This window comes from Stegodyphus dumicola, chromosome 1, assembly GCF_044657685.1.
Source record: "Stegodyphus dumicola isolate Sdum_Otavi_A_Nest chromosome 1, ASM4465768v1".
NCBI lineage: Eukaryota > Metazoa > Arthropoda > Arachnida > Araneae > Eresidae > Stegodyphus > Stegodyphus dumicola.
The window spans coordinates 55,543,523-55,569,430 of NC_140768.1; the positions used below are offsets into that span (position 1 = coordinate 55,543,523).

General features: G+C 31.6%; 1 long non-coding RNA gene across 1 annotated transcript in view; it reads right to left on the minus strand.

Moving 5' to 3' along the window:
* Positions 1 to 246: 246 nt before the first annotated feature.
* The window catches only part of LOC118202882 (uncharacterized), a 236,379-nt gene continuing 210,717 nt past the window's right edge, over positions 247 to 25,908 (minus strand). The window contains exon 3 of the long non-coding RNA XR_015040654.1: positions 247 to 1,459. This is a non-coding gene — a long non-coding RNA (uncharacterized LOC118202882). The remainder of the gene's footprint in view (positions 1,460 to 25,908) is intronic.

Below are 25,908 nucleotides of genomic sequence, written 5' to 3' on the forward strand. Positions count from 1 at the left end.
ACAAAGATTTATCTTGTTAATGTGAAAGACACTGTTAATAAGAATTGCTAAAATTTTATAATTAAAATGAAGATACAAATTTTATATTTTATATTAAAAATTTCGTTTAATTCATTATTTATAAAACTAATTTTTTTCGATGAAACTACTTACTCTTCAAAAAAGAAATACTACACACAGCTGAGATAAGCTCAAAGGAAATTTTATTTAAAGGGGAACTTTTAGTTCTTAGTGACAATTTCGGTTCTTCATTTAAAAAACAAGCGGAATGAAAAGTAAATGTTAATTTAATCTGCTAATTTATGACAAAAATGTTTAAATGAAGAACATAATTTTGACATTTATTGATAAATATGGATCTAACACATACGTTCTGAATACATTCCTTAGCACAAGATTTTTTTTTAAACTTTTAGAACACTTTTAAGTATTGGTTTAGATATTACATATTATATATTTATTGATTATATACTTCTTAAATAATTGATGAAAATTTGCTATTCAACATATTTATTGTGTGACACTACTGAAGAAATATCTCTTATGATACACATAATATGCATTTTAGTCTTTTCGGTCCAAATTTACTTCAATTAAAACGTTGAGGAATTTTGATTGATGTGCATATTCGTACTGTTGTTATCGATATAATTCAACTGATTAGCCAAACAACATTTTATTTTAGTTACAAATTACTCACAAAATTAAAAGGAATGCCTTAAACATGCATTTAATTAGATATGCTTATTGTGATGTGATACTTTAATTGTTTAGATTATTAAGCCTAAAGTGAAAAACATATGCAGACGTTTAATGCTGCTTTTGTAAAAGTGCATGCAATTTTGAGAACAAGGAAGGAATTTTTTCCAACATTTTATTATATTGATTTTTAATTAACAATTACTTACTTGATTAAAACAATAATAATTTTATTAACTTTTGAACCATTCTAATTAAAGCATAAATTTTGTAATATAACAGAAGATACTGAAAATATATTCCGTATGACTGAGAGTAGGCTGGAAGTCGAGTTTGGCTTTCTTTTGTTCGAATGGAGCTTTGGACATAATCATAAATAAACAAAATAAGTTTGATGATCATTTTGTAGGCGTATATCACAGAAATTTTTAAACCAGGAACCAACCACAGCACTTCGGGGTAAAGTAAGAAAAAAGGGCGCATATCCGGTATATCATCTGGCCAGAAAATCCAAAACATAAAAGGCCTACAGATTGAATGAAAGGTAGTAGCAGCGTAATAATTGACTATAATAACCAGACCGCTGAAAATTGTTGTAGAATGCTGCTTTTGACATTGGTTCAGTTTGAAAAAGATGGACAGCAGACTACATATAATGGATGATATTTGATCCGTGACACCTCGGGGTTCCAGTTCATCTGCCCAGCTTATGATGTACTTTCGTATGTTATCCAGGAGGACGTACAGCTATTATACTAATCTGAAAAAAAAATAAATAACTTCACATTATAATAGTTAAACAGCTGAACCATATAATAAATATCAATAATGAAATATAGTTGTGAAACGCTTAATAGAGAGCCTGTCGTTCTTAACATTTTGGAAGACATTTTGCAGCACGTCTTACTGTTGTAAGTTACTGTTTAAGTGTTACTGTTGTAAGTCTGTTGTAAGTAAGAGATTTCTATAACTATTTCCCATGTATGCTTGCTTGACTATAGAGAAAAAATAATTGATAATAAAAGTGATAATTTCTCATAAAGTTTTATTATCTATTAATCAATGAATACAAAATTGTTTTTTTAGATCAAAAAATAATAACGAAGAATTTTAAAATTCATTACAGGTAGTACAGTAGAAATATACATACTAAGTAGAGCTACACTTGAATACTTATTAGTATTTACTAACAAGGACAGAAAGTCATCTTTTCGGATCATTTTTAACATGTGAATATTAAATTTTTCTTTAGCCTTTGCTGACAAAGTCGAATTTAATCAGAATATCCTTTTATATCCTCAGGCAATGAAAAGCGGAAGGGAAATGAAATGAAGCTAATAGAAAATGAAAAGAAAGGTGAGACTAGCACAACGTTTACCTTAAAAGGTGGGAATAAGATAAAAGAACTCTCGCTGTTTCCGTCTAACTCGTTGCAAGAACATTGAATCTTGTTTTATTACATATTTATTACAGTTTTAAGAAACGTTAACTGTTAAGAATAATATAAATAGACTCTATAGACGTAGTAGATTTTTAGTTTAATTTAATGATCATACACACAAAATATTTCAGGGTGACATTAGATTATGCAGTCAGTAGCATAACTTGGAACTGCGCGTATGAAAAATGCCATAAAGTCCCGACTTATATGTAGTTGACTTGAGTTAATTTTGAAGCATTCACACAAAGACAGTCATTCTATGACTAAATGTAATGTATACGCAAATGGAGGTAAAGGTATGGAAGCCATGATAAGTAAATAAACAGCTGATAATATTCTGGAGAAATTATCCACCGAAATTAGCTTTTTGTGAACCAGCGCGTTACATTTTGCAAAATACAATCTTTGTATCTTGAAAATGCAGTAACAAGATAGACCACATAATCTCATCACTGCATTCGAGTACCATCTCTGTACTGTTACAAGAAAGGAAGATAATCAACTATTATCGTTGACGATACCTGAAAATCACTTAGTGCTGAGAGATGCACAGCGCTCATAAATGCGAGCAAAATCAGGAATTATGCTTTTTCCAGATCTTACGTCAATATACACTGCTGGCCACCCAAATTGCAACAAAAAGAAAGACAGGAGATATCACAACAAAATTTATTTAGTAGATAACATATTGACAAAGTATCAAATGATTAAATTTATAGACTTCTGTGAAATGTGGTTCCTTCTAGAATCAGTAGCTAGAGTAGCCGCCCCATTGTTGGAGATCACCGCTGCCACACACCTCGGCATTAATTCAAAGAGACTTTCTATATGTTCTTGGGGTACAGCAGACCAAGCAGCTTCCACACGCTGCCAAAGTTGATCTGGTGTAGCATGACCCGATGTAATCTGGATGGTGACCCGATGTAATCTGGTTCAATCGTTTAGCAACCATGGACCACATGTTTTCTATCGGCGAAAGATCTGGAGAGCGAGCCGGCCAGGGAAGCAGTTAAATCTGGCGATTGACGGAGAACACTTGGACAATGCGTGCCACGTGTGGTCGCGCATTATCCTGTTGAAATATGGCTGAGGGCAAGCCCTGAAGGTAAGGAAGGACAACTGGCTCCAACAAATCGGAAATGTAGCGCTGGCTGTTTAAAGTACCGGCAATGCGTACTAGAGGAGTGCGAGAGTGATATCCAATACCGCCCCATACCATCATACCCGGTGCAAAACCAGTGTGGCTGTGCATAACGCAGCTGTTCAGCATCCTCTCTCCACGGTGTCTTCAGACTCGAATCCGACTATCGTCGTGTTGCAGACAGAAGCGTGACTCGTCAGTAAAGACAATTTCATTCCATTCTGCCGTCCACATCTTTCGTTCATCGCACCACTGACGGCGGATACATCTGTGGTTCTGCGTCAAGGGTAGACGAAGCAATGGACGTCTTGCGGACAGACCACTCTGCTGTAAACGGCGTCGAATGGTACGCGCAGACACCGGATGATGTGTTACAGAGTGAATGTGCTGTGGTTTGGTTCGTGATGTGACTGAGCGATCCGTCACTGCCATGCGCACAATGTTCCTGTCATCACGTGAAGTGGATGCGATCGAACACTTCGGTCCGTCGTACTCCCCTGAATCCAACGGCCACATATCCGCATTGCAGTTGTTTGGTTTTGTCCAACAGTTTTGATTTTCCTGAAAGATAATCCATACTCTCGGTAGGCCACTATCCTTCCTTTGTCGAACTCGGCGGCGGAGACGCCAAACGATTCTCGATTGACCAAACGATTGATGAAACGATTGTCGCTGTTTACCACGAGGCATAATTGATCTTTTTTGGAAAAAAAAAAAAAAAAAAAAAACAAGAAGAACACAATTGCCGAACTTGAAATCGTCGAAAACTCCAAGCCTTAAGTAGCGTTTTGAAGTGGCGCCACAGGCGAGCGTTATGTGCGTCTGCGCTGAAATTCTAATCATTTGCATATCTCATCTCCGCTAATGCATACTGTAAATTTCATGTTATTTGCTTCCTTCAGGGTGTTGCATTCACGGTGGCCAGCAGTGTAGTTAGAAATCATGCACAAATTATTCTTACCATTGAACACGGCCCTTTTCCACTAGTCATGCCAAGTAGTTTTGGTAAAATACTAAATACCTCAACTCCTCTGCGACGGGTAACCAAAATGCAGAAAATTCTGTTAGAGGAAGGCGGGAGGCAAACATACTTCGGTTGATTCAAGAGTAGCAGTTCATGCAGATATGAAATATTCAGTGTCTTGCAACTTTGAATGGAATATTAGCAGCAGAAGATTATGGGACGAATGTCAGATACTATATTCAGAGTCTGCCATCCAGTCGATATAGTGGTTAGTGACCGAAACGCCGTCGCATGGACCTCCGACCTAAAGTTCTACACCAATCAGAGATATGTCCATGCGACGGAAAAGGAATCTACCATCCACCGATCCACCGCCGGCTGCATTCATTGAATCAATGATAGTAATATTACAATGCTAAATTGACAATGTCATCTTTACAATAATTGTTACATAAAACTCCGCATGAAAAATAAATATACAATCAATTAAACATTACATTGTCATGGCTAGGATCTATCCTGTGAAGAGTGGAACTTATATTAACCAGTCTCTAAACCTATGTCTAGTTCAATAAGTCGTAGCTTCATGTTCTTATCAGTTACACACCTAATGATGTGTGTCCATACTATTGTTTCAGTTATCCACATAGTAAGCCAGTCACATCAATTCAGGCATTTGATAGTTCCATAGCCCTAAGTTTTGTGTAAACTATTCTATGTTCATATAAACTGGATTCTAAGTTAACCTTTGATAAATTCGAAGTACACTTTTGTTAAGTTCATTGTTCACGTAAACACTTGTCCATTTCGAAACATCATAACTTCGTATCCTTACAGTTTGCACACCTCATTATGTGTGTCCATAGCAATTTGCACACTGTGTCGCAGTTGTCCACAAAGCAATCAAGAAATTGCAGTTGAGAAGTTCATAGTAACATGTACACTATTTTAATAATATCCACAGAAGCAAATGTTTTGTAAATAATAACTTAGCCCCCAGATAATTAAAAAAAAAGAAGGAAAGAAAACTAATTCTTAATTTTTTACTACAATTCTAAATTGTGCAAAACGACAGATATGTTATATAATTCCAGTCTATACAAACTGGTTGGTATTCCAACAATATAAAGCACATATTCTAAAAAATGCTATTATTTATTCCATTACATGTATCTAATTGTGTTTATAAAAAGGGTGCAATAATACACAATTTCTTTAAGTAGTTAAAAACGTCTACTGAGAAACAGGAACTAATTCCCAATTATAAAAGACATAAAATACATAATTATTCAGTGGATATTATTTACCAATCATCATACCATAAAAATACTCGTTTCAAACGCTGTAACTAATTTTTATTACAGTTAGAATATTTACCAATCAATCATACTACAATATACATATATAAAAAACTGCAACTAATTTTTTATTACAGTTAAAATAATAAATTTTTACTATACAATTATAAATAGCAAAATTAAACAAGTCCAATCTATACAAATTGACGGGTATTCCTACAATATTAGAGCACATATTCAAATATAGCTAATTATGCTTGTAAAATTGCTATAATAGTGCCCAATTTCTCCAAATAAGTAAAAACATCTACAGAAAAACAGGAACCAATTCCCAATTGTAACAAACATGAGATGCAAAAAATTATTCAGTACATATTATATACCAATCAATTATACCATATAAATGCCCATGTTTCAAACGTTTCAAATAATTTTTCATTATAGTATAGTTACCAGTCCATCATACTATATAAATGCACATATTTTAAATACTGCAACCAAATTTTCATTACAGATAGTATATTCCAATTTTCCAGCTAATAAAATGAGTCAGCTCTAAGCTGAATTGGCTGTAATAGTTCACAATGCTTAAAATAGTTAAGAACATCTACTGGAAAACAGGAACTTATACCCAAGCGTGATGAACATGATATACAAAAGTTATTCAGTACAAGGCTATTATAATTCCAGATCCCATAAAAAGCTACAAAACATCCTCAGATGTTTATTCTTATGTGCAAATACAAACCACTAAACTCTCTATCAAATATAGAAAAGACATTTACCAATTCTATCAAAACTCAATACACCTAAATATTTCATACATTTAATTATAACTCTAATAACAAGAAAGCATTATAATCGACAAAATAATTAGATACAGTTCTAAATTTCTGTTTTTACTTAAAATGCACATATTCCAAGAACAGTAATGAACTTTTTATCACAGTCAAAATATTCCATTTCACCAGAAAACAATAATTGTAATTGACTTATAATAATGCAAAAATAATATAATAATAACAAAATGGCAAAAATAATGATAAAAAGAACAAAGTAATAATTATAAAATAACAAAAATATTCATAATTAAAGGCTATAATATTATTATACAAAGGGACAATTCCCAAATGCCTCCATAAGTTATAAAAACCCACAGAACTTATTCCCATGTGAAAGTGTAGAGCATATCCAGTACTTAATAGTTCTAAATATTCTATGCATTGAAGTTAAACACACAATTATAATTAGAACATGTCAAATGGGAAAAAAATTAAAAGGAGTAGTTCATGCTACCCATAGTGCAAATATTATGTGAAAGTTGTTGAAAAAGTATGCATCTCATTGCAAATATTAAAAATTTGAGTTAATGTGTGCTGAAGAATTTGTCGTTTTAATAGTGTTGGAATAAAAACGACGGAAAGGGACCGTGCCCCGTGAGAAAAGTTGACTGCGCTGTAGATGAAGCCAAAAATGTTTCCGAGACATTTGGCAAAAATTTAAAAGTTCTTCTGCCCGTTGTGGAGTTTTCTATTTTTTTGCCATTGCTGGAGTAAGTTCTTGGTATATCTCTTAATGTAAGAAAATGGTAAAGGCAATGAATATTGAAGAAGATTATTTCCTCTTACCGCTTTTGCCAACTAGTCTGCCAAATGATTGCCATAAACCACCCTTTGATTGGAAACCCAGCTCAATAAGGGTCGAGAAGGGGCAGGAAGGTTAAGAAGAAGGATTTGTATATCTGCTCCTATTGTATTAGTTGAATTTTCTCTTTTTATGGCCTCCAGACTAGAAAGTAAATCACTGCAAATTTCCACTTGTGATGGAAATTGACTTGGAAGATGCACTGCCTTTTTTAGTGAAAGTATTTCAGCTTGAAATTTGGTAGAGATTCTGGGAAAGAGAAAGAAGAAGCATGTTTATTAAATTTAAAATGTAACTCTCGCTGCATTGAATCATATTCTTCTGGTAAATCTTGAAAAAACGATTTTAAGACGTGCTATCACTTGCTGTGAACGTGTAGCCGAAGGAAGAATTTGTATTGAAAGAGAACAAGGCTGTAAAACGTTATCCAAAGCAATTTGGAAAGCTGAGCCGTAATTCTGTTGGGTGTTGGTACAAAACGTTCTCCAAGACAATAATTTGGTTTCCCTAATTTTTTCTTGTACAAGGCCTGAGATTTCTTATACTTTTGAATAATGAAGCACGATTTATATCATCATAGGTGGCTTGTGCTCGTTTGCGCAATTTCCGTAACTTCCTTCGCTCAGTTGTAAGCTCTACATTCCACCAGGAGTGGCTGTACGCATACAAAACCTTTTCATTTTGAAAGCATTTTTACAAGCTTGTATGCAAAGTGCATTTATTTTATTGTAAGTGTTATCCAAATCTCTAGTTGAGCTAGATTAAAAAGAACCGATTAATGATGAAATGTGAGGAGATAAACAGCTACGAAATTTATCTTTTCTTCCAAAGAACGTTTTAAATCTTAATTTGCCTAGGGATCGTAGAGTTGGAGAAAAACTGAAAGTAGTGGTTTGGTGATCACTCCTGACTGCCGTAGCAATGAACGAGGATTCGAATACCGGAGAAGGCATGGTTGTAACTGTCCGTCCCTTCATAGCAGGCAACGGTGGCCACCTATTAGGTGTTTTCATAATGAAATGGAGACCACTTCTGACCCTTGTAGTGGTGCAAGGCTAATGGCGCTTGTAGTGGCTAATGGCTATTAAATAAAGCGCTGGCCATTAAAAAAAATAAGATAGCCTAGTCTGACAGGGGGTTTATAGTTTCTTTTACTTCCTTTGGTTAGTATTGTAATTTTATCTATTGTTACTAAATACATTACGTTGCATTTTGCCAACCATATTATCACCTATATCTTCAGCCTTATGATAAAAGGATCCGAAAACAACAAGCATGTGTTTAACTGAAAAGTTTTTGTAGATATTTCTTCCTTTTGGTACTTTCGTATTACTTTGTCGTCATGGTTATGTCAAAACATTTAGCTTCTTGGTTATAATTTTCTTCTTTTCTCTTACTCACTGGAATGATACAAAAGTGGGTAATTATGTGCTCCAGATATTTTGTTTAAAGTAGCATCAAATTTTTTGTAATGTGATATTTCCTATTTCGAGCATGCTTTAGCAACTGAGTCTTTTGCAATTGCTGCACTACGTATACTCAGCAAAAGTTTTTATTCTAAGATTTCTTTTCTTCGCTTCTGTGCTATAATAACAACCACGCCCATTATAATTTGCTTTAAAACACAGGAGAAACATATGTTATATACATATATTTCTTTAATAATGAAAATAAAATAAATTTTAAATATCCATCACATGTTGTTGCACGTGCAGAGAAATAATATTTTTGTATTATTTCTATTACTTAGGAAATCCAAAATAGTAGAAAGAAAATTTCTATCTTTATTTTTATATGCATCGAAAGAGACAAATATTTTTAAAGGTTTCAAAACGGTGAATAACATGCTTCATGTCACCATACACGAGACGTTTCATTTATTTGAAAAAAATAATATTGTGTCAAATAGGAAACTAAGAATTAACTAATTTCTTAATCAATGATGAATTTTTGTAAAAGCATATTTCAAATTATCCTATAAATCTAATTAAAGCCAATTTAATTATTATAATTATGCATGTTTTACGACAGTTTTACTATAGTATTTCTTTGAATATCAAATTTGTGAATATCAAAAATTCAGTCCACAACCTGAAAAAAAAATAATACTCTCTTTGTTATCAATAAAATTTTGAAGCAAATGAAAAATAATAAAAATTAAATAGTTGAAATATATGAACTGATATAACTCTGACTTGCAAGTTGAAAACTAATGGCTTTGAATCTCATGCTTTCAAATTTTTACTATATATGCATTGTTGCAATAAATAATTGAATTACAAGTAACGCTTGATTTTTAACGGTTCGTTAAAATTTTAAGCATTAACTGACTTCATAACAAACGTTTTACGGCATACACTAAATTTTTTACTACAATATTAGTATTAATTATTCTGTATAAATTAAAAATGAACTATTACTTTCATTGCTCCGACTACGATAAAAAAGATAATTTTATATCAATGTTTAGCTATCAGTAATTAGAGCCATAGTTTTGAATTCTCTTGTTGTTTCAAATGGTCGGACACTTGTAGCTTAGATCATTTCGAAAACCTTATTCTAATATTTCCCATTGTTTAATTCTTCTTAGGAAAGCTTGGCAGCAAGCGACTCATAGGACCCAGCTCGAAGGAAATTATGGCGAGAATGGATTGCAAACAGATACTTTGAATGAAACAGAAGCTCAATGAATCTGAAGTAAATTTGAGTGGTGCCTCAGACGGGAGGGAGAAATTGCCTTTTAAAGACAATTATTTCATGCTCTTAAGGAAGGGAATTTTAAATCCATACAATAGCATCCACTACATCATTTTACACTTATGTCATACGCTCTGCTTCGTATAAACACACTAAAATTAATTTAAGCTTTCGTCTATTTTATCTTCCTAACATTGTGCGTTTTTTATTTTATATTTAATAATTTTCATTTTGTATTGTAAATGATTTTTATGTTCATTTATGTTTGGGTATAATTTTGGGTTAAAAACTTGTGACTGAATGATTGTTGTAAAATGCAAAACGTCCATCATCTGCGATTCCGGAACGAATCAAAGCTACTAAAAATTTAGTCAAACAAAATGAAGACAAATACTTTATGTCTCATGAAAAATTTGTGAAATGCAGAGAAAGACCCAATTCAATATTGGAGAGGAGGTATTTTTGAAAGCTTTGCAACCACATCATGTTTTACAACCAAAATACACTGGACCTTTCAAAATAATAAGACTTTGTTCGAAATGAAAATTACTTAATCCAAAAGGGAGATGACAATAAAACTAAAAAAAATCACATTAATAAGTTATTCAAAAATGTTCGTCTGAGATCTAATCCTTCTGAGGTCTATTAAAATCATTTCACTTCATCGAGCTTGTTTTTCCTTTTGAATTGAGTGTATTGAAAAATTATGTTGTGATACAAAGTTTTAAACGTTTAAAGTTTCGTGGATTTAATTCCAACCAGTTTAAAATTCGTTGTTCACTAGGAATGTATGGTGGCTACTTACATTCATACCTTTGATTAGCTGCAGGCCGAGCTGACTAAGATTCCGCTCGGACCAGCCGGAATTTGAGAAAACAAATCTTACTAATTTATTAAAAAAATTTGTTGAGGACATTTAGTTATTGTTTTAAGTAATAGGCTAGACATGAAATTTTTGTAATTTATACATTAAGTATAGCTCAGGGACTACTAGAAGTAAATGAATAATTAAAAAGAATCGAAATATGTAAAATAATCGAAAGAAATAGGAAAGTGCAATATTAAATGATATTAGACAAATAATATAAACAAATAGGAAATAATGCGAATGTTTTAGATGTGTTGACACTGAAAATTGTGTTGCTAACTAGCAGGTTTAAAAAAATTGATTATGTAAAATCTACTGATATGTAGTGAGATTCAATGGTCTATTTAACGAAAGAAATATTTAAAATATGTCAAAAGGCTTAAAATTTTTACTTTAGTGATATATTGTATGTAAAATATAAACTGCAAAGTTAATTTTTCAATTCTGAATCACATATATAGTAGGCTGTACACTGTATAGTGTCAAAACTTGAAGGCACTGCATTATGAAAATAGTGTATTTTGAAAACTGTGTAGTATCAAATCATGTGAATGTGTGAAAATTATAAAAATATCATGCTAATTCATAAAGAATTTTTCACAGTTTGACACAAATATAAATCTGTGTCAAATTGTGAAACTTCATGCTAAATTCACAGTGAGATTACTAAGATGAGAATGAGAATCGCGAATTTAGAAAATATTATAAAAGATGTAGTGCCCAGTTTTCATCGACAACGTAAGACTATTTCTAGAAAAATGTGTGACGTGTAAGTCAGCAACTCAACTTTCGTTGCCGTGATATGGTTGTTCCTTTTTGCATAAGGCGGAAGGAATGTGATGGCAAGCCCTCACGTTTTTTCACTCCGAATTCCATTTCCACAGTAGCAAACAGAAGTTGGCGAAAGAGACTATAAATAGACCAGTTTGAAGTTTACGAGCCCTCTCATGACCAGGCGAACCAATCAGAAAGCGGAACCTCACGAATTAACTTCCCTCAATCGTAGATTTCATTTTCTCATTTTCTACTCATTCTAGGAATTCATTCAGTACTTCAACATACAGACAGTCACGCATCTTCTCTAAAAGAAGCAAGGTTCTTCACACTCTTTACTCCATCTATTTCTTCCTCCCCTGGAGAAAACGTCGCTGATGTTTTTCACCTCCGCCAGGCTTGTTTGGACTCATTAAGGAATTGTAAGTGCATTAAAGGAAATCTCCTGTTGTGCATCAGTATGTTACAAAAGTATGAAGTATATGCCCTCTTTTTGACCTCGTTTCACTTTGAGGTGTGTTCTATGGAAGCATGAATGAAAATTGCAAGACACTTTGTGTATTTTTCAAAACCATTCGGCACCGTCAAGTCCGCTGATGAGTACTCTTGCTTCTTCATGTGATTTTTATCTTTTGTACCTGTGAAAGAGTATGGTGATTCTGTAAAAATAGCCGAACGTTTTTCATCTTTATTAAGTTCCGATAGCATACCAGCGAATTAATTGAGTTGCAATCTAACAATCATCTCAAGCAGTTATTTCTAAATATACCAAAGTTAGAATTTTACAACTCACTATCGAAAGTAAGTTTGCCAAATTTAATATCTCACGTCCGGAAAATCAGTACTATGTTTGCTTCATCTTTACATATGTGAACAAGTTTTCTCAACTGTGAACCTTAGCAAGAATTATTTCAGAAGTAGACTGACAGATCAGCATTTAGCCTTGTTCCTTAGAATCAGTATATCTCACTTCGGACCTCAACATAAGGAACTTTGTAATCGCAATTTCATTCATCTCATTAACATATTGAAATTGTAATACTTGCATATTGTTTTTAAAATTTTAGAAAAACTTTATCTTGGCCCTCCAAACTTTATTTTTTCGATTTTTGTTTTCCCATCTCTGGTCTAGATATACATTTCCGAAATGATTATTATGGCAATTTCTTTTCTATCACCTATTCACCCTATCTATTATTTTATTTCTATCACCCTATCTATTATTTTTATTTATTGCTTCGTGCTTATTATCTATGCTTTTATCCATTTTTGTGAAAAATATTCTCATTGATTTCATTTCTGCAAAGAGGATTACTTTTATCAAACATTCTTCTATGAGCCCTAATTTCGTTATTTTCATAATCTCATAATTCTTTGTGAAAATAGTTGGTTCAAAATAGGTATCTTTGTAATCCAGTAGTTTCAAAGATTTGGAAAAGGCGCTAATGTTTAGAGTAGTGCATTAAGCATGATTGTGATGAAATCTTAAATATTTCTTTGGAATAATTTAGAGACTACAAGGTTCTATACTTCATCTTTCACAGGAACTAACTAGAATCACTAGTCTTAAAATATACTGAGAAAAGTAAATCACAAAAATATTCCTGTCAGTAATGATTTTCATTACTGACAGGAATTTTATAGCAAAAAATCATTGTTGCTTTTAAAATGAGTGCATTAGCGTATTTAAAGCCATTTTTGAAAATCTGTGATAAAGGGAATTTTCGGAGCATTTATAGCATTTAATGCAAACGCATATTGCCTGGTGAAGAACATCCTTTTCATTGATCACATAAAAGACTGATAGTTGAAAAACGAACTTCATTCAGCATATAAAATAGTTTGCTTCTAAAGTCTTTGCTTTCTGAATGTGAAGTAAAAACGTTTAGCAATTTAGTAATATTTAATGTCTCATCATTGTACTAATGTAATTGTTTAAGAAGTAGGAGGTGAAACCTCAAAATTTATACCTTATTATAATAAATTTGCTGTAAAAACAATGAATCAACTTTTATTTCAAAAGGTAAATATTGTGACTATAACATAATGCCTACGCAAAAGCAATCATTAAATTTTCTGACGACAAACTATTTTTAAGTAATACCTATCATTAGGTACACAGTATTTTTAATATCTCTTTCGTAAAAAATAAGTACCTCTTTCAAGTCAGCAATTAATTCATCAAAAGCCATAAATTTCCCTTAACTATTGCAATTTTTCTGCTCGCAGATACAATGCATGCTTTATTTTCCGTTGGAATTATACAATAAATACATCTGGTAATAACTAAATTACCAATAACATAGAAGCAAATCTGTACTCATTATTCTTCAATAGTGTAAAATTGCTTCTCTTGTATTTTCTCGGGCTTAATTTTCTGCCTTGTTTCCACTGCTTTTAGTGTCCTCAGCGTGACGTCTTTTAGGAGGGAAATAATTCCCATCTGAGACCATTTGTGCCATTTCCTTTCTCTTTTACTGTCTCAGTGGGATGCCACTATCCGCATGTTTCCAGAAAATAGATCTTTCATAAAGATGGAATGCAAGAGCAGTTGCTTCTCTTCAAGCACAGCTGAATGCCTCCTTCTTATCAAGGAAACTCGTATTAATAGGAACATTCAGTATATTTGTTGCGAATGGAATTTCCAGTTATTATTTCAGAGCCGATATTGAATGCATCACAGATATTGCTAACACATCTCAACATCTATCGATGTTCGAATAAAACCCTACTTCTTTGCTCCTCATCTCAGCAGTTTTATGAAGAATTTTACCTCTTGGATTATACTTTCTACCACAACACATATTGAAGTTGGTAAAAAGTTTTGATACTTATCTTCTTCCTATTTTCACATATTTTGTTTGGAAGAAGAGATAATTTTTGAGCGAGAATATTGTGATAAAATTCATTCTTATATTTATAGATTTTGCTTTAGTTGTTGCTTTGTAGTTCCACGATTATATATTTTGTTTTGGTGTTGTTTATTATGTAATATCCGTAAATTATGTAAATTTTTATACAGGAAAATATATAGAAAGTGGAACACATTATCTCTTTTTAAGAGTTAGTTTTATACGATTTGGCCATCATGGCAAATAAATTTTAAAATATAATGTTTTTCGCTATTATTTAATTCCATACTTTACCGATAATTGAAATCCATGGATTATATGTTGCAAATATCACTCAAATTCGCGTTGTATCTCAGAAATAATAATTTTCTGTTATTTTGAGTTAAAGATTTATAATTTCTCAACTTCATTTTATTTCAAGAAAATAGTTGCATAAAATGCAAATACATACAAATTATTCTCGAAAATGTTCATAACATGTTTTTTAGAACAATACAAAACATTACGAAAACAAGTTTTGGGGAAAACTTGAACTTCACTGAATATATTTGCGTTCAAATAAACCGCTTTGCGTTTTATCTAAATATTTTATTCCACTTTCTTTTGCTTTTGAAGTTACTACTTTGGAATGTAAAGTAAATTTAGCAAAATGATGAGCATGGTAAGCTATTGTTTCTGACTATTTAGTTTTTGCGATGTTGGTGTAATGTTTTGTTTCTTACAACGCTAAAAGAGCTGCACTTTCAAGAACAACTTGTTTAAACTGGATTAGTGAACAGAGCAGACAACAAGACTTGCTAAAGTTCCCATTAACAATAAGGAAAAACCGTTCGCCTTCGTTTAAAAAATTTCTCTAGTGTGACGGATTTGTTTTTAAACTGTAAAGAACAGCTTATTCAGGTTGCGCAGGCTTTACTCTACAGACACGCTTATGGTAATTTAGTTTTATTGTTCAGTTTGAAATGATCATAGTGCAGATGCAGCTTGTTTTTGTAGAGTGAATATCGACATTTAGAACTATGATTTGAGATGAAGTTTAGCGACAGATTAATAATGAAATATTCATCTTTTGCTACATAATGTGAAACAAACAATTTTAAAATACGTAAAATAAAAAATCCTTAGAAAAGGCATTGCTTATTAAGTAACTTCATAACTTGAAAATCAAAAAGCTGTTACCAGTATTCTTTAATAAGTGCAAAGGTAACATGAAATGAATTGTTCTGTTGATTTTAAAAAAATTCGAACTTGAGGATGAGAAAAATTATGCTTCTCTAGTTTGAATCATGGAATACTTAAGTCTATTAGAGGTACTTAATACAGCTTTATTAATAATTTCATTTTTATAAAACTTTTAAACAAGTTGAATAGTAATGACGTAAAAAATTAGTTAAAGTTCATAGACATATTATTGCTTCTGGTAAAGATATAGAGGACTGTGTTATTTGTGTTAAAAATTAGGTACTCTTCTGATATCGGCACCGGACTCAGAAATGTATGTATGTATGTATGCATGTGTGTATGGGTGTATATGTTCATGTATGCATGTATATAAGTATCTGTATATGCACACACACATACGCACATACGTACATGCATGCATCCATCCATACATTTCTGAATCCGGTCACAGTTATGTTTGTTTCTAATTCTGTTTTAATACATAGATTTCTAATACCAAGTCCAGAAAACCTGGAGTACTAAAGGGTTACCTTCTAGACTTCTTGCTGTTTAGTTTTCATGCGAATCAAGGCCCCAGTAGAGTCATTAGGGTTTTTGAAGTAGGAGACGTGAAAAAATGTGCAATGCCTTCGCCGGGACCGAGCCTAGATCTCTCGAATACGCGACGAGTGTGCTACAGTTACGCCATGAAAGCATGCTGGATGGAGAAAGAAAATACATTTTAACTCTAAATATTATCTGTGCACAATAGTTTGATGTCACAGTGTTTGGTATTTTTCGAAGGCCAGTGTTAGTGCGTTGCACTTGACTGTACTGTTATGTTATATAATTCTTTAGCGAACTGTTAGTTGAAAACTGATTTTTAAAAGTATACCTACCAACACTAGGAATCTTTTAAAAATATATGAAATTCATTACATGAAATCAGTGTTTATGCTTTAACGAAAAGATACTCAAAACTCAGCAAAGAGACGAAGTTTTTTAAAAAAATCTTTCTGTAATAAAGCAAATATTTACGCAAACACTGTCTGGACAGCTAATACAAAACCTAACCCGAAATAGGCTCTGTATAATTTATAATATAGGATTCGCATTTTCACGCATTTTCAATGTTTAATGCAGAATATTGTTCAGCGTCTGGGTACTGAAACTGAACATATTGTTTATGAAATACAATAAGTTTCCCGTGTTTCATTTACGTTAGAAACAGGGAATGTAAAATTCTTTTAAGTATTTATCACAACTGAAAAATTCGTAGCAGTAAAATTATTCAAGAAATCAGAAAGTCACTCGCAGTTCAATAATCCAGACGACTTCTTTCTGATGCTCTTGAACGGAAAGCGGTAATTTTGTTTTGCCACAGAGGAAGCAGAAATATATTTCATGAATATTTAATGCTTCTTATGGGATTGTAACAAAGACAAGCAAGATAAGATATTAAGACAGTCTGACCATTTTCACTAAAACATCGACTTCTAAAATTTTTTTTAATTTGAGCTATTCTGGTTTAAAGGTATCATAATTTTCACTTCCATTATATTTTATTATAAAATCATAAAAGATGTTTTATATTTTAGAAAAAATAAAAATCTGAAGTGCTGTACTTTAAAGAAAACATTAATGTAAATACATGGCTTCGGCTTCAAACAACAGAGATTACATCAGAGATATATTTCCTCATTTTATGCATACTTTTGAGTGTTGCAGTTTAAAAAATGTTCGCAACAGTACTTTTTTCCATTGCTGTAACAACATATATGAAAGTGTAGTTTATCTTGCAAAGCAAACATCACTGGGATCAAAAAGAGATTTCCTTTTAGACGTTATACGCACCCTCGAAGGATAATATTACAGAAAAGAAAGCTAGAGCTTCGAAAAAGTGAACTTTAGTAGCAAAACGAACATGGCAGAATAGTATTTGGGGGATTTGCCAGTTGAAAAGTTGTTCTGAAAAGGAATTTTTTAAAGGGTGTTTTGAAACATTATAACACATACAAGAGCTCATGTTTAGAAATATACTTCGATGACACGGATTTCATTTTATAAGCGCTTATCATGTTGTTACTTAGTTACAGCGTAAAGTTTGCAAAAGATCGAAGTTATTTAAAAAACTCTTTATTACATTCAAGCATTTTAACAGCATAATAAATTTATTACCAATGATTAAGGTATACAGTCAAAGACATACTGAATTTTTTCCATTAATTCTGTTATGATAATTAAATGAAAGGCTATATATCTTCTTATACCCGTATACATAGTAAGAGGCCTATTTAATAAAATTACACAGTTAAATATTTGTTATTTATTTTTGTGAACGAAACAGTTAAATATTCGTTATTTATTTTTGTGAACGAAACAGTTAAAGTTAAATGCTTATACAGGGTGGGCTATATCTCAAAGTAAAAAATGGTAAATAAATAGTTTTTTGTTAGCAGTATAGTTTCTTACAGGCACATGTGCCTTAGACGATTTATCATTGTGAGTTCAAAGAAGGAACTACTTGCACAGATAACGGAATTTTTAATTATAAAATGGCTTTACCATGTCATTTTGAAGTTAAAGTTTCATTTGTAATGTTTACTAAGTTTAAAGTAGAGTATTGTTTTCTAATGTTTCTTATGTTAATTCTTATGTTTCTGTATTCTATTAGAACACGTAAATGAAAGGGTTTTTAAATAGGAGTACGAAGGTAAGTTTAACTGTGAGGATTATTAGCTTCAGTCAGCTGCAGTACAGCTCCTCTATTGCTCTCTAACATGATCGATATTTCTAGAATTTGGAAAGTTTCCCCGTTTTAACGAATATTAAGTATATAAAGTCTTAATTAAATCCATTATCTTATTAGTTTGCCTATATTTTCGCTTGTACGTCGTAAACTCCCATCAGAAAGCAAATTAGTTAAACAGAAGAGCAAATAGTTCTTGAGTTTGATAAAAAGAAGTTTAAGCAGACTTACTAACCATTACACTCTGTATTCCTCCCTGGCATTTTAATTGATTTATCGGCTTTAGCTTAGGCACATCGCATTTGCTTCGTGAATACTTAGGGTCTAGCCAAAGTTTATTTAGGCGCATGTTGAAGTAAATTTCATATTTTAATTTGCTTTGTCGTTTGTTTTGCATGATCCGTAAGCTACAGAATAAATTTTTTTAATATATTTCAGTTTTGTGCAATTGTCAGATTCGTATGTCAAAAAATTAGCTTTCATTTAAACTTTCATTTGAGACTGAGATTATTGTCGTCAGATAGCAAAAAGGGACGATAGAATTCGGGCATCAACTGGCACGTTAATCATATATTAAGAAAAGCATGTTCAACTCAGCCAAAAGAAAAGCAACTACAAGCAATTTAGCGCCCATTTCTCTTTGAATAACAATAGTTACTACAGAATTATATCCAATTCAGAAATCTGAGTACAGGTGGGAATACCCCTCATGCCTGTTACAGCACAGATTCTATATGTCAAATGATTTATCTGAAGACCCAGGAAAAAGGTATGACATAAAAGAAGAAAACAGAGAACCCGCAAAATATGGATCCTCATATAACCCCTACCAAAGATCCAAAAGTCATGTACAGTCCAAGACATAAAGACCAAAGAATCAGATACGGGTATTTATACAAATGGTTTTAAAATGGAAATAGGTGTAAGATCTGCTTGTGTTCTCCAGAAGCATCTCAAAATAAAGTAATTCTAAAAAATTGCTTACAAAATGAAAAACGTATATTTCAAACTGAACTTTTTGCAGTCTAGATGGCCCTTCTATACAACACTGAAAATATACCCAAAAATATTAAAATATTCACAGACTGCCAGTCTGCAATAACGTCGTACAATAAAACATAAATCAGGATTAATAGAAAAAAATTTTTGATATTACAGATATATATTTTTGATGCTTGCCCCAAGAACATATAAGAATATTTAGAAATGAAGATACGGACGAAGCAACAAAATCGGCAATTACTTGTGACGAAGCAAAAATTTTAGATCCGCCTTGAGCGAAATCGGAAACTTAAATATTTAAAAACATACTATGGGAACAAGAATGAAAAAATAGAGAAACTGGAAGACTTCATATCATTCAAGTTAAAGAACATTCGATAACCGTTATATAAATTGGTATAATTTATCGCTACATGATGTCTTAATGCCTCACAAACTTAAAACACTTTTTAACTGAATAAACTTCACATATTTGCACGCAGGCCACAGCCAGAGACCAAATCTTTGCACTCTTTATTGGAGCATTAAATTCTTGGTACTTTTTATTTGTAGAGGCTTCCATGCACCGAAAAGAAACTCAATACAGTATACAATAATTTCTTCAATATTCGAGCAACAAAAGTTATTTAATATATACATATAGAAGGAATTTAATATAAATTTGTGTTTATATCAGCAGTTAATAGCTTTATAATTTATATAGTACTTAATTAAATAAATTATAATATTCTATTTATTACTTTTTTAATACAATTTTTCAAGCAATTTATTTAAAAAATAATATACATAAAGATAACGGAAAATATTTTTTTTACCAACTCTTTCTGGTGGCCGCCTCTTTCTGGTTCAAAACTGCTGTTGATAATGCCTCAAATACATTATCACGGCCGGCTTGGTGCTTGAATATTGTATCACGAAATGATTTCTTTTCCAACATATAATTGCATTTTATGCCCATTTTCACATATTCTCTCGATTTGTAAAATAATATTTCTTGCTAAAAACTATAGCATCTATCTCATTTGATAGTGAATTAAAAATAGTAAGCATAATTTAATGTCGAGTGGACGGTATACTGGTTAGGGAAGCCTGACTGTGATACCGAAAGGCCCTGGATCGAGTCCCGGTGAAGGCATGGATGTAAAATTGTCTGTCCCTTCATAGGAGGTAACGGTGGCCGCCTATTAGGTTCCTTCCCAATAAAATGTTCATCACTTCTGGCTTTAGTAGCACGAAGCATAAATTAGCCGTTATAAATTAGGCTTTAGTAGCACGAAGCACGAAGCCGTTAGCATAAATGCTAACGGCGTTATAGGCAAGCGCCCGCCATTGAAGAAAAAAAAAAAAAAAAAAAAAAAAAATCTGAAATGTTTCAGATTTTAAATTACGTCCAAAGGGGCGTTTTTTAACATTTTGTGTGTTACCTTTCTTTATTAAATATCATGTTCCTCGCACTTAAACCATAAGATCCAGTGCAACAGCAATATCGCAAAATAGTTTTAAAACGAGCATACCTTTAGAATTTCCGATACAGAGACTCACGCGCTGGAGATAAAAATGTTTTTTCTGCACAACGTTGCCATTGCTCGCTTTGAAATCCTTGAGTTTGTTAATCAAAAATTCGTCAAAGTTTTAAAAAATAGGAAATCGATCATAAAACAAATTTCAAATTTCAAATTTGGTCTTCCACATGCTCATATTCGTTGGAGGATTACGTTATTCAAAATTAGATGACTCTATGTACCGTTGTTTTATCACAATACGAGAAATATACATACATTTATGCAGATTTTTCATTATTTAATTTCTTCAAAAAAAAAAAAAGAGGGGGGGGGGAAATCTGAAATGTTTCAGATTTTAAATTACGTCCAAAGGGGCGTTTTTTAACATTTTGTGTGTTACCTTTCTTTATTAAATATCATGTTACTCGCACTTAAACCATAAGATCCAGTGCAACAGCAATATCGCAAAATAGTTTTAAAACGAGCATATCTTTAGAATTTCCGATACAGAGACTTACGCGCTGGAGATAAAAATGTTTTTTCTGCACAACGTTGCAATTGCTCGCTTTGAAATCCTTGAGTTTGTTAATCAAAAATTCGTCGAAGTTTTAAAAAATAGGAAACCAAATTTGAAATTTGAAATTTGTTTTATAATCGGTCTTCCACATGCTCATATTCGTTGGAGGATTACGTTATTCAAAATTCGATGACTCTATGTACCGTTATTTTATGACAATGTGAGAAATATACATACATTTACGCAGATTTTCATTATTTAATTTCTTCAAATATAATGCAGGACTCTAACATTTTATGGCAACAGTTTGAAGAAAAGTGAACCGACATTTATCCGTCCGACGCAAAATGCCAAAACGAAAGTAATAGTCCTTCGGGACTCAAGTCCCTTTGGACTAAAAAGAAAGAAAGAAATTGAATTGCTGCATTTTAAAAGAGAAAACTTTCATTAACTGAAGAAACATGAAATAAAAGCACACTTGAAAAATCGTTTTAATACAAGCGACAGTAGAATAAATGTACATGCGCAGATCTGTAACGGTAAAGATTTGTTTCTCTCACATAAGCCTATAGGTAACTATTTGTTTCATACTAAAGCAAGAACGCGCCAAATCAACATTCTCACAAGGCTGCTGCCGAAGACAATTATTAAATTTTCTTTGCTAAATTTTTTCTTTCCCTGAAATTTGAGATGTACATTTTAATTGGACCGTTTTTAAAATTTGTTTCTTCCTCTAAAGTTCGATTTTTCATAGAGATGCTTGAAAGAAGTAAAAACAACTCTAGCTGCATTAGTTAAATATGAATTAATCTGACTTCATGCTCATTATAGCTTAGATGAGCGAACAAAACACCAGTAATAGAAGAAGTCTTAGATTCGATGCACAAGAAAACGGATTTCCAGCTAATAATAATTGATCACTGATTTCATTTAGCTGGTTGGAGTCCTATCTGCCATCTCTAGAAGTCTATACAGAGGCGACAGCAGTGTGGGAGTGGAATTTCTAGAAACATTCACAATAAGTTATTACGATTTCACAATATTTTGATGAATACGATTTATTAAACTAATTTATTATTGTTATTATCTGAATATTATGAAACGTATGATTCATTTTCTAAAATTTATTCTTTACTGGCCAAGGTACGAATGGACACTTTTCACATTTAAATCTATTTACCGCAAAGTCGTTTACCCAAAGGCTTTGGGGTAAGAAACAGTGCTAAAGCTAAGTATATTACTGAGCGTAACTTACAGATCTTAATTTTCAAATTTGCAACATTTCTCCGAAACAAAATTTGGAAATATTGATCAATAAAAATGATATATTATTCTTGATAAAATTTATTTATATTTGGGAAAATATACCAATTTCTACTTGCACTTTTCTAGTGTTTTTCTTAAGCAGTATCACTCTGTGTGATATAAAGACTTTAAAATATATCAGAACTACAATAGGTTTTATTTTCATTTGTCCCTTACACCCCAAAATTCATCTGTGCAAAATATAATCCTCGTAATACTTGGAAGAAAATCATATTGATTCGTAAGATTAGTTGTTCGAACGGTGCTACTTTGGTAGACGGTTGCACGGATTTTGGCGAGTTTTTGGCAATTTTTCTTTTGGCGAGTATTACGACTTATGGTAAACCCATTGCTGGATAAGTTATTTATGAACCGATACTTTGTTGTCATTTTATTTAAAAAATAATGCGTGTTATTATGCATAAATTCCGTGTTTTAAATATTATTTATGGCTTCTAAATATTAAAAATCAATTTAATTTTGCATTTTTATTTGAAATAAAAATTTTATTGTTTATGATATTTTATGAAATTTTATGCTGTGGATGATGTAATCACTGACGTCACCTTACTTTAAAAGTAATTGGTTCTAATATCTATAAATTTAATCTAATGTTTTAAGCATTATTTATGGCTGTTAAATATTAAAATACAATTTAATTTTGCATTTCTTTTTTTAAAATGATTTTATTATGTATAATTATTTAAATAATTTTAATTTTAGGTGTGATGTAATCAGCTCTCTGATTGGTTATAGAATATTTGTGCATTAACGAGTTGTAATCAGCTCCCTGATAGGTTGCTGAAAATTTGTGCATTACCGCGCCATTTTAAAATTTAATTCATATCTTCGAATTCCTTCAAAAATGTCTCCTTGTTTTTGATAAGTACCAAGAATTTTTGGTATCGGAATCAAAAAATTGTCCTTTGAGACCTTATTTTCGCCAGCCTGGCTTTCCTAATCAAATATTTATTTATAAATTCTTACAATTTATTTTAAATTTTTGGAGGAAACCTCGCTAATTGCTTCTTCAATGAAGTGCGAAAATGTAGATCACAGATGAAGATCGTTAGAAGAGCCGATTCTGAGACGGCCGTATATGGTATTGTGGTCATGTTGGAAGAAATAACCGCTGTAACAGTAAGAAAATTATTAGACATTCCTCCTTTTTTACAGACAATAAACTAATTGGTGTCATTTTAGCTCTAGTGTACGAAGCATTCTTATTTACTTATTTTAAAGTATTTAATTTAAGTAATATTTTAATTCTTTTAAACGTTGTTATGATGGTTTTTAATTCGATATTCAATTTACGTAATATTTTAATCCAATTAAACGTTGGCGCAATGTTTTTATAGCGGTATTTTTATTCTATTTCTGTGCTATATGAAAGTAATAATTTAACCTTTCTTTAGTATTTTATACTCGTAGTAAATATATTTATTTACATTTGCTTGCCATCTTAAAAAACAACGTTTTCAACAAAAAAATTAATCCATTCTTTTTAACGATATTTATTTTTTTAAAGTTTCGAATACTTTACTATAACAAAATCAAATAATTTCTGAGGTATTTTCTCCCTCATTCGAGTATGTCTTCGTGGTGCAACGGTTAGCACAGTCTGTGCGTATTCGAGAAGTCTAGGTTCGAATCCCGGCGAGGACATTGTTTGTTTTTCACGTTTCCTGCTTCAAAAAAATTCTAATGACTCTACAAACTAATGTAACGACTGTAATTATATAATACAAACTTCTTTATTTTAGTTCCGATAATTAAACATAATTTGGGTTTAGGATGCAATTTTCCGCTATAGTAAAATCGTGTGCGTCATTCGATGACAAATAGTACTAATAGAAACTTGATATTTAAAAAAATCAGATAATAAGCAAAAATCGTAATTTCTAATACTACATTTTAATGCATCAGTCTAAAATAAATAAAATATTAAGTTCTATCTATTGAGAGATAGATAAGTAGATTCAAATGCATTATGAAATCAGCTGCTAAAAATTTGTTATCAATATTTTCATTAATTTAGGATTGTGTATATAATCATGATATTTTAAGAAAAATTAAAATCCAGAATTATTCTATATTGAGTCAAACTCTGAATCAGTTATCAAAATAAAATAATTAAACAATTTAAATATCGTAAACTAACTAAACTATTTTAAAACTTATTAAAACACTGAATTATAATACATTATTAATATTATTGATAAAAAGTACTTGCCAAAGAGCAGAAATATACCATTAAAGTGATGAAAAGGTAATTTGTCGAATGCCTTCTGGCCATAATCAGTAAACTGGAACGTATGTACAATAATAAAATATTTGTAAATAAATAAGCTTAATTCATGTTGGGTTTTCATTAAGATCGCGTGCCGTAGTTTGTATCTGATAGTGATGCCATTCTGAAAGTTTAAATTCTTCGATAACAGTTTAATAGAGTCACACCGAAGTGTTGCCTGAGAGAATCTCATTAGCAACAAATATCAATACTTTGCTAACTTGAGAGAAAATGATTATTTAAGAATGTTGAATTGGCAGTTGAATTCGTAATTTTGATCTCCCTTTGTAGGTGCATATCGATGAACTAATATTTATTTTAAAGAAATCGATAAAGCTATAATTTTACGTAACTTTAATTGTATTCATCTACAGTAAATGAATGCGTAAGTAGATTTAAACGGAAAGAAAACGGAATGAATGCGTAAGTAGATTTAATCGGTAGGAAATTAACACATTTCTGAACTAACAAATTTTTGGAAAAATGTAATAAAACTTAAGTGAAAAAGAAATTCAAAAGTTGACATATTGGATAAGAATGTGACAGATATCAATTAAGAAACAAAATCTTTATAACCTGATTATATACGGTCTTCCAAAATTATTTTTCATCTACATAAACATAAATTTCTCCAAAATTCGTGGATAAATCTGAAATCGTCTATTCGGGTGATACATGGAATCATAACACGTAAATATAATTTGAAAAATCGAAAATGAATACTTAAGATTAGAAAATCTGAAACATATAAAAACTGAAATAATACGTAATAACGGAAGTTTAGAAAAATGTTAATACCTCTCAAGAAAAGACAGACTTTCGACATTAATAGAGAACGTCATCTCACTCACTATATGCCGTGTCCGCAAATTTCCTTGCCCAACCTATGTGTTTTCAGTCGTTGGCCACTGACATATTCTTCCAGTTGCAAAAACGTTTTAACTGACGCCAAAATTCATGTTTTCATATTTGTAACTTAAAAAACATTTTGTGTATAAAACCCG